Source organism: Desmodus rotundus, chromosome 12, assembly GCF_022682495.2.
Source record: "Desmodus rotundus isolate HL8 chromosome 12, HLdesRot8A.1, whole genome shotgun sequence".
Taxonomy (NCBI): Eukaryota; Metazoa; Chordata; class Mammalia; order Chiroptera; family Phyllostomidae; genus Desmodus; species Desmodus rotundus.
The window spans coordinates 28,556,864-28,573,905 of NC_071398.1; the positions used below are offsets into that span (position 1 = coordinate 28,556,864).

Genomic DNA, 17,042 nt, shown 5'->3' on the forward strand with positions numbered 1-17,042 from the left:
TTAAATCATTTTATAGAGAACCTATGTAAAATAAAAAGCCTTTAATCACATTTGTATCCATTTCCAGGCTCAGTAAATCAATTTGAATTGAGCTGGGTGCCACGGTTACAGCTGATTAGCGTGTGTATATATGGTCACATTAATGCCGGCCAAGCCTGCTGGATGGGCACAGCCATTAGCTCCTGCCTGAGCCTTGTCGCTCTCGGTGGGGGGGGGGGGTGCACCCCAGACCCTGACCACAGGGCAGGCTTCTCTCCTCCTCCCTCCATCTGCCTGGATACCCGCAGCCCTGCTCCAAGTGGTTCCTGTGGGTGTCAGGAGGAGGGGGAGCAGCTGGGCTCCATGTGCCCCCATCATTCCAGGGGCAGCAGTTTGCAGGTGGAAAGAGCTTTTTCAGCCACTTCTGCTGCTGCTTCCCCTGCCTGGTGCCCGCTGGCCCCTCCCCCCAGCAACCTTGGGTGGACTGCCCCTGCCGTGTCCACATGGGCAGCGGGCATCGATTGAGGCCTCCTCTGGGTCTGTCCCTAGGGCCAGGAGACGGGACCCAGGGTCCATTCATTCCTTACTGGGTATTTGTGGAGCACCCGGGCCCGCGTGAACCCCACAAATAGCAATCTGTGCCCTCAGGACAGACGTCAGACCAGCACACCAACAGAAGATGGGGGTGTTGGCAGATGTGGGTGCGGAGGGCAGGGGCTGGGTTGCAGTTTTAGAAGAGAGTAGGTTGGGAAGGTGGCTTTTATCTGTGATTTGCAGGCTGCCAGGGAGCGAGCTAAGAAGCAGTCATTGGGGGAAAGTGCTGCAGGCAGAGGGAATGGCAAGAGCAAAGGCTGGCTGCCAGACGCAGGGGAGCAGGCCGGCAACACAGGGCAGGCAAGGGCACGGGGCTGGGTCACAGCTGTGACTGCTGTGCAGAGGGAGGAGGGGAGAAAAAGGCAGAGTGGGGTCTCCTAGGATGGGGCAGTGTGGTGCCGGGGCCTACTCCATGTGCGGGCTGAGCAGGACAGAGAATCGGGGGGGGCGGGGTGGGGGGCACTCTGGCCTGGCTGCATGCAACCTGGACAGTGTCTGTTACTTGAGGGACAAAGTCCCTGGCTGTGTCTGCCAGTTCCGTGGTGGCGGTGGCCTGTGGCCCATGTAGACAAGAGGTGCCTTCTGTCACCCCGCCTTTGTCCCCACACGGGTCTCAGAGACTGCTGCTCTGTGTGTCCCAGGGGGGCTGGGGCATCTTTCTGCTTGCCAGACACTGGTGATGTGTGGGGGTGCTGACCCCGGGCAGGCAGCCGGACCTGGAGAGCTGGCTACCACTGGCTACCCAGTGCCATACCCCGCTCTGAGGCCACTGGAGCCAGAGGGGCTTGGGGAACTCTGGGATCTTGACAGCAAGTATATTTGATTTGTAAATAAACTGAGTCTGACTCCTCAATGAGTTTGCTGCTCCCTGGGAGCTGCTCAGATGGGCCTGTGCTGAGGTCTCTTTAGCCCCGTTTTCAGCACTTCGAAGGGTATTCCCCGACCCAGCAGGCCCCACCCACTGAATCTAGTGGATGCCTCCCATTCAAGTCCTGCCTCTCAGATCGACCCACCTCCACCTCACCTCACTGGCCTTTCCCAGGAATCCCCTCAACAAGGACCGTGTCAGTAAATGCAAACCTGGTGCTTAGGAAATGCTGCCCCTGTTCTCAGGGCCTCACCCCTATTAACTCCCCCAACGGTTGCATAAGGCAAGTACTTTCATAGCTCCGTTTAACAGATGGGAAACAGGCCCAGAGAGGTTAAGCAACTTGCCTAAGGTTAAGCAGCAGAGCTGGGTTTGAGCCCTGGTAGTTCCCAGATTCCATGCCCTCTACGCCCTGCCAGGGTGCCTCAGAGGGGAAGCTCACTTGGGCATCTTTCATCCTGGAGGGATTTGTCTCCAGAGCATTATGACATGTGACCTCACAACGCCTCTCCTGGGATTGCCCGGCCTGGTCCTAGACCCAGATTACACCTGTTTATCCTCCAAGTGTTTGTTGAGCACCTGCGGTGCGCCAGGCTCTGTGCCTGGAGCTGGGGTCACAGCCAGGATCAAGGTAGATGCCCGCCCTGGAGGAGCTTATGGTGTGGGGTGTGTGTGAGAGAGAGAGACAGGAAACACACTGATAATAGGCGACAGATAATGCATTAAAAAGAAAAACGCAGCCAAGTCAGGGACTAATGTCAATGCGAGGGCAGGGGAGGTCTGTGTGGAGGCGACTTTGAGCAGAGGCCTGAAGCCAGTGAACCCTGTGGCGTCCAGGGAGAGAACTCCAGGGAGCGGGCGCAGCGCATGCAAGGGCCTGAGGCAGGCCCTTCCCTCAGCATGTGTTCCCAGCAAGCCGGGCCTGAGGTTTTGGACACGGTTGGTTTGCTAGGGCTGCTGGAGCAAATTACCCCAAACTGCATATTCTCTCACAGTTCTGGAGGCCAGAAGTTCAAAAACAAGGTGGCGGCAGGCCAAGTACTTCCTTCGAAGGCTCTAGGAAGGGGATCCATCCTTGCTTCTCCCAGCTTCTGGTGGGTGTGGGCAGTCCTTGGCATTCCCTGGCTTGCACTGCCGCAGTCTCTGCTTCTGCCACATGGCCACCTTCTTAAAAGGACACCAGGCATATTGGATTAAGTCGTCCCCCCCCCCCAATCCAGTGCAACCTCATCCTAACTAATTACTGGTACATCAGAAAGGCCCTATTTCCAAATAAGGTCACATTCTGAGATTCTGGGTGGACATGAATTTGGGGGAAAGCCACTCTTCACCCCATCATAGACTTGGAATGCTGAAAGGGGCTTTAGGGCTCACCAGCCAAGACCCTCTCGTTTGATGATGAGGAAGCAGAGCCCAGGTGGGCGAGGAGGTGCCGGGCCCGGCCCCCGGGGCCCTGCCCAGGCCAGGTTCTATGCATTGCCTGCCTGAAAACTGGTAGGTGGTAGAGAAGCTCAGCCTGGCTTGGCTGAGTCCAGGTCAGGCTGGCAGCCTTCCTCTGGGCCGTGATCATGCTGGACTCTTCACAGCACGGTGTTATTCAGAATGTGGGCCACTCTGGTGATCTGTGGCCCTGTAGGTGGAGGGAGGGAAAAGACCTAGCATGACAGTGGCCAGTGTGCCCAAAAGCTGTTAGCCATCGTCCAGGGAATTAGGGAGAATCTCCCCCATGTAGTCTGAGGCAGAGGGGTGCCATCAGCAAGGAGAGAACCTGGCGCCAGAGTCCAGGCCTCTGTCCTGGTCCTGGCCACCTGACCCGTGGTGGGTTGCTCCAACCCTCAGGGCTTCTGGAGGCCTTGCTCTCAGATGACTGTTCCACTGGGTGTTGAGGCTCAAATGAGACCCTGCTTTGAAATCTTTAAATTGGCGAGAGGGTGTTGAGGCTTAATCAAGGCTTCTGGGAGGCTCGGGGAGAGGCAGCTTGTCCTGCTGGAAAGGAGCCAGGAGCTCAGAGACCTGGAGTAATTCTTTCAAGGTCCCTGAGTCCCAGATTCCTCATTTGTCAGGAGGCACAGACAGCACCTACCTCCGAGCAGCATCGGGCAGCCCCAGTGAATCGATCTGTCTTCTGGAGGCCAGAGCTGGATCCTTGTGCAGAATATGGCTCCAAGCTCGTGTCTGGGTTGAGGGGAGTGAGGGCATGGGCCAGAGCAGGGGTCTGCTGCTTCATTTCCCTGGGGGCCAGGCCCACAATGACAGTGACTTGACCCCGCTCGCCAGAGGTGAAAGGTCCCCACTTTGCAGCCAGTGGTAATTCCCAGAACCATCCATCTCCTGCCACCCCTCGCCTCCAAGTGCCATCGCGGAGATGAGTGATGGGCGCCTCTTGAGGGCCCAGGCTGGGATTTGCTACAACAGGTTTATGCCGTGTGAGTGATGGTGTTTGCACCGCTGCCGCCAGGCGCCACAGGGACGGACAGTGCCAGAGATGAGACTTCACAGAGAGCACGGCAATAAATACCTAGAGCAGCTTCCAGAGAGAGAGCCATTACCAGGCCACAGACCACCAAAGGGCCCTGGGGGGCAACGGGCGCTGGAGTTGGGCAGGCCTGCCTGGGCTCTGTGTGAGTCAGTGGTCGTGGGCTGGGGCAGAGGGTGATTCGCTGGGCAATTTTTGCCGGTGCAGGGCAGAAATGGAATTGGGGAGAAATTGACTCATTTGGAGGAAAGCCTGGACCGTGTTGTCACGGCAAATAGCAGCACCAGAGTGTTTGAAGGATTGTGAACCTATAATTCAAGGCCAGGTTCCCTGGAGGGTGTGTGAGTGGCTGACCGCAGGAAAGGGAGGGCAGGAGCGAGGAGAAGCTGATGTTCACAGACTCGGGATAGCACAGCCGGGAAACGTCCCTCACCCTGGCTGTCACTGGGCCGGCTGGGGGTTGAGGATTGTCGTTGTGGTGGAGTGTTTTCATGGCCCACCCACCACATGTCTAGACCTTTCTAGTTCCACTGAAGCTGTCACTTAGCATCGCTTGTGGGCCTCGCTTAGGGGACCTGCCTGGACCTGCTGAGCATGTCAGCTATGAGTGTGGTTCTGGCGTCAGCCCCCTTGTCTATCTCCGTGGGTCATGTCGGAAACGTGTTGCAGCGGGGACTCTGGCGTGTCTGTGTGGCCGAAGCTGTGTGGCGTGAGCCGGAGGCCTCAGCCCTGGACCTCAGTTTCCTCATCTGTCAAAGGGGGCTGTGGAGCTCTCCAGCAGGGGGTGGATGGTTAGAATAGACAAGACCCTGTGCACAATTTCTTCAGTCCAGTGCCTGGCACACAGTCAGTGCTCCTAGAAGGCATCTTGCTATTACTTTTGATCAGTATTTCTAACTTAAACATATTTTTCCTAATGCAACAGAGCAGGAACCTTCTAGCAGTGCTTGGCCTCATACTTCTGGGAGGCAGGGTGGTGTGGTGGGTAACACCCCCACTTCTCAACTTGCATCTTCATCACAGCAACAAAAACCCAATCACTCAGTAAGGTCCCGGTCACAGGTTCTAGGGGTTGGCACACGGACACAGTGCACAGCCAAGGTTTAGCTCAAGGTCGCAGGGCAGGGGGGCCCTGGAATAGCGTGCCTCGTTCTCCAGCAATGCTTGCCTGGTGCCAGCCTGATCTCGGCACCGGGGTGGCAGCCTTTTCAGTCCTCGTGTCTTCCGTGAGGGCACTGCTCTGGCTCTCCCCAGTTTGCAGATGGGGAAACTAAGGCCCAGGGAGCTTATTTTGCTTTTGCCCAAAGTCTCACAGCTGGGCGGTGGGGGAGCTGGTGACCCGTGCTCTCGACTCGTGCTCCTGACTGCTGTGTCTCTGCAGCTCAGGACTGCCACACTTCAGTGGGCGGGGGCGGGGGACAGGGCTGCCTTGGCTCAGAAACAAAGGGACACGTGGGCAGGGACTGTGCCAGGCAGTGGGGGAGGGGAGAGCTGTTGGATAGCTTGCAGGGGTGGGGGTCACCCTGCTTGCCTTGCAGATAGCACTTCCCCTCCTGGGGTCTCACCAGCTACTATGCAGCGCTGACCTCACTTCTGCAGCACCAGCCCGCTGGGCTGTGGTCCTTGTTTCCTCATCTGCACCCCAGCTTGTGCACACAGATGTGCGCGCACATGTGCAGGCAGATGCACGTGCACAAAGACATGCACATGTGTGCGCACATGTGGGCACACATACACACAGGCACATATACACACATGCACACACCCATTACACGTACACACACGGGTGTGAGCCGGAGGGCAGGAGCGTAGGTTTGCCAGCTGGTTGCCAGCTCTCGCACCTGGCGATGATCAGGAGCTTGCTGGAGGCAGGGGAGGCCGCCTGGCTGGGTGGGGTGCCCTGTGGGACACTTCCATCTCTCAAGCCTCGAGAAGCCCTTTGTATTTTCAGCCTGGCTGTTCCCGCCGCCAGCTGCCAGGTGTTACAGAAATAACATCAGGAGCCTTCTTGCAGTGGTGACAGTGGTGGCAGAAGTCCCAGCAGGGTCCGAGCCGTGGCCCTCTTCGGTTTGGGGCAGTCCAGGAGAGGGAGGCCATGCAGCTGGCCAGGGAAGCAGGAGGGCCTTGGTCTTGCCTTATTTTAGTTCCAGCTGAAGGGATGGCCATCCGACCCAACCCCTGTGCAGCAGAGGGTCTGTGTGGTTAGCACATGCCCTTGCTTGGGTGACAGGGTGGGGAGCAGCAGGTATTGCAAAGGCAGGGAGAGAAAACACCGGCAGGAGCTTGAGCAACTGGAAGGTTGATGTGAGGGGGTAGATGGACGGGTTTGGGGAGTCCAGAGTCACTTGGTGGAGAGGGGAGGACAGGCTTTTCTAGAGAGAGCTGAGGCCTGGTGGGATAGGTGGAAGGAGGCACTACAGGGTTTTGAGCAGGGAGGGAAGCGCCCTTTTCCAGCCCCGTGTACAGTGGGCCTGGGACATGTTGGGCTGTAGCTCCTGAGAGGTGGGCCTGGGCAGGTGAGGTGGACGCAGTGAAGGTGGGGTAAGCCAAGTGCAGGACACTCAGAATCGGCATCAGTGAGAGCGTTCCAGCTGTCAATCAGAGTGGGCCTCACACAGGTTGGGGAAAAAATCGTTTTTTTCTTTTGACCTCAGATCTGGTGAGAACGATGGTGTGGAGTTGTCACTCATTTTGTTCAGCTTCCTAGAAAATATTTTGTAAATACCAGTTAATGTGAATGTATTTAATAAAACTGCTGAACTAAACTAGTGGTAAATTTTGTTATGTGTATTTTGCCACAATTAAAAATAATTTCTACAAAGTTCACCTAAATACGCATTTAAAGCCACCCGCCCACCTTTGCCTCATTTTTGCCTGCTAACTCGGGCCTCCAAACATAAAGCAATAGCATGCATTGCTGGCACAGTTGCGGTGAAGTGGACAGGCCGCTGGAGCCTGGCAGCAGGCTCCTCACGGGAAGAGTCTCTTTGGAAAAGCACACGGCAGGTCGTAGCCAGCTACATGGAGCCGCTCCTTCTCTTGGAGCCCAGAAATCCCGAGCTGGGGTTTATTCTAAGGAAGTAAGTCAGAAATAACAAACACACAAGGAAACAGATACGATGATGTGGTGTTGCTGCAGGGGAACTATCAGCCATGGGTACTGATCTTAACAAGAGAGTATCAGGGCATCGAGACAGTAATTCCAGGGACTTACTGGAACAATTTTCCAATAAAATCTCAGGCTTCCAGGTGCACAGGGCCGTCCTCAAAGCCTAGAAAAAGGCGGGCCCTTTTTTTTCCTCCTGCCCTTCTGCAGAAGGAAGAAACAAATGGGAATGTGTTTTGTAGTTCACGTGGGTTCCCTGAAAACCTCCAGAGAAGTGATAAACAGATCTTTACATCCTGGTGCTGGCTAATTTGTTTTCAATAGGTTTCAATCAATTACGTGGGGTCCTTGGGAAGGGGAAGTGCACCAGTAATTGGCTAAAATAAATCACTCGGCACTTCAAAAGCAGCTCTCCTCTGAGATGCAAGCAGCCCAGCCTTCGATTCTTAATAAACAGGCACGTTTGTCCCCACCCCCCAGGGCCCTGGGGGTGCAGAAGGAGGGGCACTGGGTGGCAGTGATGGATTTGGCCACCCCACAGAGGTCACCTGAGTCTGGCATGCCCGTCCTCCTCCTGCGGTCCCATAGGGGTTTCCTGGGGCTGCATAACAAAGTGCCAGGGCTGGGGGCTTGCACAGCAGAAATCTCTCTGTTTTGGAGGGCAGAAGTCCAAGACCAGGGGTCAGCAGGGCCTCCTCCCTCTGAAGCTCTAGGAGGATCCTTCCTGCTTGTTCCAGCTCCTGGTGGTGGGCGGCCACCCGTGGTGTTCCTTGGTTTCTGGCCACGTCCCTCCGGTCTCTGCCTCTGTTGTCACGTGGCCTTCTCCTTGTGTGTGTCTGTCTGAGTTTCTTCTAAGAGCCCACCTCTTCTCAGCTCATATCTTAATCACATCTGGGAAGGCCCTATTTCCACGTTCAGAGGTACTGGGATTCAGGCTTCAGCATATTTTCAGGGGACACATTCAGCCCACCACTCCCTTCCCCTTTTGGGTGAGAACCTCAAGGGGGGCTGCCTGCTGACTTATGCCATGCCCCCTGCGTGTGAGTGGGACTAGGACCCCATCCCCAACCTGGTGCTCCAGGAGCGCGTGGCCCTGCCTTCTCCCCTCCTCCTGCCTTTAGAGATTTGGTCCCTTAAGGTGAGTAGTTTTATTTTGTGGGTTTCTATCGGGCCCTGGCAGAGCTCTTCTCTAAGGGCCAGGGTTGGGCACGAGGGCAGTGGAGGGGCGGGAGGGGACTGAAGTTCAGTGGAGGGACCCCCTGGCACAGGCCCCGCTCAGTGTTCATAAAAATCACCTGTGAGCTGAGTGACTGCACCACAAGTGTCTCAGGAAGCTCAGTGGGGAGTTCTCTCTGCAGGAAGATCCCAGGAGGTGGGAGAAGGACTGAAGTGGGAAATGGTTCAGTGGGGGACAGTGGGGAGGGGATATGTACCCTGCAGACACTGAACCTGAGGGAAGGCAGCTCGCAGCAGGGTAAACTGAGACCCCTGCCCCTAGCTCGGGGCAGCCAGAGGGTCAGATAAGCATGTGGGCTTGGGGGCTGAGGTCTGGGGTTCAGAACAGGTGCATTGAAGCCTTACGCCCTGTGGGCACAAGGACCTGGATATGCATCATCAACCTGGGCCTTGGCAGCCTCCCCAGAGGTCACCCTAACCCTACCCGACTTCCTGGGACAGGGGAACCAGGAGCGGCATCTGGTCTGTGTTCCCCAGGACTCCGCGTGTTTTCAGTTCATCAGCTCCTGCAAACCGCCTCCCTGTGGAGGAGAAAGTAGGATTTCCCCCATTTCACAGATGAGGAAAACTGAGGCTCTGCAGGGTCCCGTCACTTGACATCCAAGCAGAGAGCCGCCTGGCCCCACACCTGCTGAGGCAGAGAGAGGGTCCCAGGGAAAATGGCTGTCCATGCAGTTGGCCAGCACTGTGGCCGGTCAGAGCCGAGGCTTCCAGGCTGTGGTCCGGTTCTCAGCTTATCCACTGTGCTGTGGGTCCTCTGCTCTCAAGGTCATGTGTCAGCCTCACACTCTAAAAGAAGTTGGGGAAGGAGGGCTCAATGGTCAGAGGTGAGGCCGGCCCTGACCCACACCTGGGGTGTTTGCGGAGCAGCAGAGGGCCACCTCCAGCCTAACTGTCCATGGCGGTCTCCTTGATGCTTAAACAAGATCAGCCTGGTAGAGACAGGTGGTGGCTCTGGGGGACCGAGACCAGGAAGTGGAGTGATAAAGAACCACTCATGCCAAGACAGGCCAGGCTTGAGTCCTTCTGGAAGGCAAGGTCAAGCTAGGGCGTACACTGGCACGTGGCCTGGGGTAGTGATGAGGATTTTCAGAGGGAAAAGGAAGGATGCAGGGATGGGCCGGGCGATGGGGTGTAAAGGTAAGGGAAAGCCCCCTCAGAGGAGACAACTGAGCTGGCACCTGGACAAAGACAGCGGGAAGCCGCGTTGGCCTTAGGGGCAGGTGGTGGTGGCAGCCAACAGGACGTGCAGAGCCATCCGTTCAGAGCTGGCCTGATGGAGCAGCAAGGCACGGAGACCACCGGCTGAGGGGCCGCATGTTGCTGGAGCCAGGAGTCTCTCTTCCCTGTGGCTTTCTCTGACATCGATGTGTCACTTGTTTTTGTCACCACGTTGCCTGCCAGGGTGACCCGGGGTGGGAGGCAGCCCCCAGCTGGCAAGGGCACAGGCAGGCGTGGTGCCTGCTGCCCAGCCACGCGGCCTGCTGCTCTGCCCTGCTCACCCCTTGTGGCGGCCGCCTAACGCACGGCCGCGCTCCTTGAAGGAGCTCAGCCCCTGCTCCGAGCCAGGTCAGAGCCCCTGTGAAATTACAGCTGTAAGACACGGCGAGGGGGAGCGGGGCCTCTCGCCCTGCCTGTAATTATAGCCCACAAAGTGCAGCTTGCCGCAGTCCAATTAATTAAACAAGGCAGCGACCCAAATTATGATCCCTTGCCTCGTACTGAGCAGTATTTTTAACCTTAACTGTCTCGGCTGAGCTTAAATTTCCTATCTGGACAGAAGTGTCACCCGCGGGAGGAGTGGTGTTGGACTGAACCTCGCAGGTGACAGACCCTGTAATTAGAAACTGTAGTGTCCCCGAGACGGGTCTTTAAAGCTGTCAGGAGCCAAACGGCCGTCATTTGATACAAGACTATCATTACCCATGAACCTATTAGCTGCAGGTAAATAACATATTATGCCAGGGACAGAAAGCAGGCAGTTTGGGGAATTCGCTGACACTTATTAGGACCAGCAGTGCGAAAGATGGATGGTCACCTGCTCTGTCCCTTCATTAAAAGACAGGGTCAGGTGTGGCTGCGGTCTCAGAAGGGAGCCTAGGCTGCTGACCCTGCAGAAGCACTGCCTCCTTCCTTCACAGCAGCCCCCTGTCTGCGACCACACGGCCCACACACGTCCTCCAGCCTGTGGGTAACACTGATTCCGCCGGGGCAGGAGGGCTCGGGAGACCTGTGTGCGAACCCTTGGGCTGGAGGGGATGGTGGGCGGGGGGGGGGGGGGTTGTGGGGAACACCCAGCTCAGCAAAGGGCATCTTCGTAGGAAGGGACCTGCATCCTCCCTGGTGGGGCCACCCGCAAAGCCTGGGCTCCGAAGGGCCGGTGGTAGAACTGCACTTGACAGTTTGTAAAACCGGTTTGGCCAAGTGCGTCCCAGCGGCGCGGGACGATGCCCTTCTTTCCCCTTTCCTCGTGCACTTATAGAGCCAGATTTGGAAAGGCTTTCGGAGGCCCTGGAGGCCTGGCTTCCCAAAGTGCGGTGTAAAAACCAGCCCTGACCACAATGCGAGTTGTCAAACTCACAGCGATGGGACTGCCATCCTGAGGTGCCTTGGGAGAGTGTAGTTAGCGCATGAAGCCCGCACGTGGGGTCTCGGGGGTCTGGGCTCAGGATGAACCACCTGTGTCTCCTGAGCACTTAAAATGCGGCCAGTGGGACCCAGGAACTGAATTCATTTTATTTCCTTTTAACGTATTAAATCGCCACAGTTCTGTGGGGACGCGGGGGAGGAAGCAGCCCTGCTGTGTGGACATGGAGGGATGGCTTTACAGATGGCTGGGGTCTGCACTCAGCCCAGAGGGATAAGGTGGGACTCGCCAGGAAAAGAGGGGGGTTATTCCAGGAAATGGGGACAAGACCTTCAAGGGAAGGAGTGGGAAGGGCAGGGCCCGCTGGGCATCAGGGAGACTCCTGGAGAGGGGAGGGAAGCATGGAACAGGATGTTGGCCCAGGTGGGAAAGCCCGGAGCACGGTCCGTCCACGGGCCCGGTGTTTCCCTGTAGCGGGGAGGAATTGATGTCGGTGAGGTTGTGAGCCTGGGGAGGTGGTGGTGGGGCAGGGATACTGACAATGACAGCTAACATTTATTAGCCGTGTGCCTGGCACTGTGCTAAGCTCTTCAGGGGGCACATCATTCATTCACTCACTCATCAGCTCTCCAAGAGCCCCTGCTACCTTCTGGGAAAGGCAGGCAGAGGTGGCTTTGCTGTCCCGAGCCCGACAGCTCAGTGAGGGGAGCGGCAGAAGCCCTGCATCCACACCGTCTCCAGTTCCCCACCCTCCGCTTGTGCCCAAGTGTTCTGGGCCAAATGCCCCCTTCTCTCCAGAGTCACAGACCCGATCTGCATGCACACTGTCCCCCAGACTTGGAACCCGCAGCCCTGTGGGCCGGGGGGCTCTTTTTCCTTCCCTATAGGGTGCGTGCGTGGGGGCTGCAGTTTTGTGAGAGCATGTCGTGGTGACATATTTGGTTGGCCTGGCTGGCTGGCTGGAAAGATCCATCAGCCGGCGTCCTCGACGCTCGCCAGCCCGAACCATGTTTTAATTTGCCAGTCTGTGGGTTTCCTATACACGTATTCATCTATATTTGTGTCAGATGAGATTGCTTTTGTCTTCCTCTGCCTGCTAATAAATCCCTCTGTAGATCTCTGGCCTCCGCATTCCGCTTACTTGGTATCCGGTTTGGAAATTGAGTTGGGGGTTGTGGTGACTCCGAGGGAAAACAACTCCAGGAGCCAAACCCTGGCCATCTCTCTTTCCCCCACTGCTGAGGTTGCTGGGCATGGCTGGGCTCCCCAGTGCAGGCCACAGGGCTACTGCAGCTCACCAAAGGGCTGCTGTACACCTGGCCAGGGCTGCCATAACCAAGGGCCCAGACCGGGCGGCTGAAACGACACAGGTTTATTTTCTCACAGTTCCGGAAGCTGGAAGTCTGAGATCAATGTGTCGGCAGGGTTGGTTTCTTCTGAGGCATCTCCTTGATTGAATCACAGCCCCTCTGATGACCTCATTTACCTTAATCACCTCTTTAAAGGCCTGTCTCCAAATACAGCCACGTTCTGAGGTACTGGGAGTTAGGACTTCAAGTTACGGATTTCAGGGGAACACAGTTCGGCTCATAACAGGAGTCGTTTTTTTCCGTTGCCTTTGAAGCGTGGTGGTCGTCAGAAACGTGTACAGATGCGTACTCCTCATTGTGTTTACAAGCTGAGCTCACTGTGTAACCAACACCTTGATAAGCAACAGCCTCATCAGCTCCCACTGGACCCCTTTGGCCCTTGGTCAGCCACTGTCCCCCGGGGCGGTTACTGCCCCAACTTCTAATCCCATGAGGTCAATTTTTAGAACTGGTGATGTTCCAAAGTGACATATTCTGGGGGGCTCCTGCCTAATCACTGCTCCATTCCAGCATCACCAGGGGCGAGATGGGAAGACGTAGAGACAGCTCAAGCAGGGAGTTACAGCGTCTGGGGGCTATGCTGGTGGGCTGCCTGCGGGAGGAGGCATGGTCCAGCTGTTCCCTTGACGGGTCCCTGGGCATGCCTCAGGGCGGGGTGGACCGCTGAGTCCTCCTGCAGGCTGCTTCCCAGGCACATGGCAACAGTTTCCCAGAAACACAGGTGCAAGGCAGAGAGGTCACCCTGTACACTTGATGTGCTGAGGCAAGTTGATGTCTTGGTTGTTTTTATTCACAGTGAAATTTGCAGGCACTTAATAGTGCTTTTGTCTTTTACCTGTATCCTGGCAGCCCTGAACTTGACGTTCAGAACGGTTCATAAATGTCTCTGTGCCCTGCCTTGTGTTGCATCCGTTGGGGACATGCGCATGTTGGGTCTGTGACCTCAGGGAGCTGACACCCGAAGTGTGAGGGTGGGACAAGTGCACACTGCGTGCTGGCTGGTAGGAACACATTAGACCTGGCGGTGGGGACTGGAGTTGGGGGGAGGTGGCCACAGCATGGCGCAGGGGCTTCGGCTAGGACCTGAAGGAAAGAGGGGATTGGGATGGTCTCAGGGGAGAAAAGGAGGCTCGCCTGGGGAGGGGTGCAGCACGGACAAAGGCTGAGAGGCTGGCCCAGCAGGGCTTTCAAGATGGGGAGTGTGGCCTGCCCACGCGCTGGGAGCCAGGGTGTTTGTGGGCACACGTGGGAACGAAGCTGGCTAACTGGTTGGATCTGTGCCATGGACAAATTTGAAAGCTGGACGTTGGGCAGAGATTTGGGGAGTTCTGGTTCTAGGGAGCTCATGCTGGTGGGACTCTGAAGGCCATGAGCCTGCCTGGGCCTCACTCACAAGTTCAGGGCAGTGGCTGGCTGGGTGACCCCTGTCGTGTTCATCTCGGGAGCCCAGAGCTCCAGAGGAGGGCCGGATGCCCAGAATCACGGTGAACAGGGGAGGCCCACGTTACCGAGGAGGAGGCCAAGGGCCTCTGCAGGGCCCTGCAAGCCCCGTGAACCTCTTGGAAGGGGTCACCTTCCTCCGTGCCCATCCCTGGCTGCTCCCGGACTCTGAGCCCTGTAGCCCAGGTCTGAGATTCACTTGGCTGGTTGTATGCCCTGACATTAGCTTACCTGATGTTGGGTGGGCACCTAGTAACTGTGGAATTCCGCTGAATTGAGAAACGAGAAGGCTCCATCTAAGGTAGAACAATGGCAGACTGGCCAGGCTACGGGCGGGGTGGGGGGTGGGGGGCGGGCACTGCTAGCCTGCTGCCTCTGCCACCTGTCTGTCTCCCCCGCCCCCCCCCCACATACAGCTTGCGGTGAGCCTCCTTGTCAAGGACCCCTGTGAGTGCCAGCCCCTCCTTCCCCCACCCCAGACTGCAGGAGGTTCTGAGGTGTTAAGATTCGAGCCCCCCAGCCCCCACATCCAGACTGCCCTCCTGATCTCTCCGTCCCCTGCAGACGGTCTCTCTGACAGAACCTGACAAGAGCCATTTCCAAGATGGATTGATTCAATTTAGCACAAATTTTTGCTGGATTTGGTGACGTATGGCTCCCTGTTGGAACCGCATCGAATGTGACTCCAAAGAGAGAGGGTTTATTAGGCTAGGCAGCGCTGAGCAGGTGGAGCCCAGGGGAGGGGGGGGCGCCGAGCGCCTCCAGCATGGCCACTGTCTTGTGTACTTGTGCTGGGGTCCCCCAGGGCCCCCTCCTGCCCCCCAGCTCTCCTGTCATTAGGGGGCCCTCAGCCCTGCTCAGAGGGAGATGCTGGTGAGCTGGCTTTTCATTGTACTCCAGGGTCTGAATTTCCATTTTATTCCCAGAAGCAAAGTTTTGCTATTGCTGAGGACTCCACCGTAGGAGACCCAGAGCTAAAGACTTCTTCCCTCTGGGCTGATAAATTCTTAATGGAGTTGCAGCTCCGGCAGGCACAGGGCTTCCCAGGCTCACTCCAGCCAGGAACCAGGGCCCCAGGTGTGTGTGTGTGTGTGTGTGTGTGTGTGTCTGCTTGCGTGTGCACAGCCCTCGCAGTCTGCCTAGAAGGGCAAGAGCACCACAGCTGGTAGCCTTGCTTGGTGCCCAAAGCTGGACCCTCACAAGGACAGGGGGCTGCCTCTGATGGTCACTGCTGGAAGAACACACTAGATGCGGGGGGGAGCCCAGCCTTAGTCAGCCACGCGGGACCCCTAGTGTAGGTGCCCTCCCACAGCTCTCACACCAGGGAAGCAAAAGTCAAAGTCGCAGCTGGAACTACGAAGCCCTTTGTGAGCGCCCCCTCCAAAGCCTCCTACTCCCTCCCTCCTACAGCCACCTCTGAGCCCTCTCACCTCCTTCACTGTAGCCGTGCTGGCCTCCACTGTTCTGTGGGCCCTCCAGCCACATGCCCCGCCTTGGGGCCTGTGCGCCTGCTGTCCCATCTGGAATGTTCTCCCCGAGATCTCCAGGGCTCATGCTCCTGGCTCCATCAGGCCCTATTCAAAAATCAGCTGCTCCATGAGGTCCAGCGGGTGGATGTTTAATGCCGAATTCCTCTCCTGGATCCTCACTGGTTTCCCTTTGTATTGTTGCTCTTTATACATGTGAGCTTCGTGAAGACAGGGTTAGCTCTGTTCTCCTTACTGCTGTGTCCCCAACGCCCAGAACAGTGCCTGGAACTCAGAGAGTGTCAGGCAGAGGAAGGAGTTGCTGGATGAGCAGCTGGCTTCCATGGCCATCTTCACTGGAAGTAAAGAGGAAGGGACCCGGCTCGGTTCGCAGCTGCCCCCATACATGTGACAGGCTGGAAAGTGGCCCCCAGAGCACGTCCATATCCTAATGCCAGCAACCTATGAATGTCCTGATGCAGAAAAGGGGCTTTTGGCAGATGTGATTAAGGACTGTGAGATGAGGTCGCCCTGGATGGCCCAGGTGGGCCTTAAGTGCCATCACAAGATACAGCCACCACCTGTATCTCAGATCTCTCTCTGCCGCTCATAAGAGAGTGGCAGAGAGAGATCTGAGATACAGGTGGAGGAGGCCACGTGAGACTGGAGGGAGGTGCTCCTGAGCCCGGGAGCACCTGCAGCCACTGGGAGCTGGAAGAATCAAGGACGGACCCTCCCCCAGAGCCTCCATAGGGAGCACAGCCCTGCCCACTCCTGGAGTTCACCCCAGTGGCACTGACTTCCAACTTCTGGCCTCCAGAACCGTGAGGGAGTAAGTCTGTGTTGCTTTAGCCCACCAACCCCGGGTCCGTGTGTTGTGACGGCCGCTGCAAGCTAATGCGGTGCCTGGCAGCAACGAATATAACAGAGAGAGGAGCTCCAACATCAGGGTGGGGGCCTGACAGGTGGCATGGACGTCACCATCGCCCAACAGCTGAGTTGGGGTCTCTCTGAGTACCGAAGCTGCGTATTGGGGTGGTTTCTGGGGGCAGAGTGGTGGAGAAGGTGGATGTGACATGTGGGTGGGAGACGAGGGAGAGAACGCACCCAGATGCCGGGCATCTACAGGGAGCACCGTCCCGCGTGACCCCAACCTGGCTTGGCCCCACCTCGAGGATCACTGAACCTCAGCCATGAAGCAAGGGTGCAGGAGGGTCTCCCTCAGCCCTGGGGTCACCCTGGAGCTCAGCAGGGCCCCCTCAAAACCGAACTGGGGCCTTGAGCCACATTCCTGTGGCCCAGAGGGAATAGAATGGCTGACCAGGAAGGAACCAGATCAGGTGATAGGGCCTGGCAAGTGAGGGAGGGCAGTGTCCAGCATGGCAGCCTGGGCCTTCCAGGAGGGACCAGGCCCCGCCCCTCTCCAGGCAGGCAGCCTGGGGGTGATCTCCCCACATCCTTGCTGTCTCCATTTGTCTGCCTGGTTGGAACCCCAAGCTTCAAAGAGCCAATGTGCTAATCCAGCCCCTTCTCATATTTGGGGAGGGGGGGTTGCTTTTGATATGTGTGGTGTTTTCTCCCTCTCTTTGGAGGCAAATGGCTGATTGATTGCTTTTCATCTCCTACTTTGAGTAGCTGTAAGAGCTACTTTATATAAACATCAATTACCAGTGCGTAATAAATTAGGGTCCCTCACACTGCACGCATTAGAGTCCAGCCCGATATCAAAGCGCTCCCATCACCTCGGACGGGGAGGGTGGGCCGAGTAGCTGTGCGGTGCTGGCAGACACCCGATGCTAATTTAATTGCAAATCTTGCAGGGGGGTGGAGGACACAGGGACCCCAAACTTACCTGTGCCCTTTGAGCTTGGGGACAGTTGGGCAGGTTTCTGGCCAGGGCCTTCAGAAAGTCCATCCCAT

At 57.0% G+C, this 17,042-nt stretch overlaps 1 protein-coding gene and 1 pseudogene across 4 annotated transcripts in view; one reads left to right on the plus strand and one right to left on the minus strand.

Moving 5' to 3' along the window:
• Positions 1-17,042, plus strand: part of GSE1 (Gse1 coiled-coil protein) — a 411,107-nt gene that overhangs the window by 249,561 nt on the left and 144,504 nt on the right. The gene's annotated exons all lie outside the window — the stretch shown is intronic.
• LOC112300881 (small nucleolar RNA SNORD116) lies at positions 6,563-6,648 on the minus strand (annotated as a pseudogene).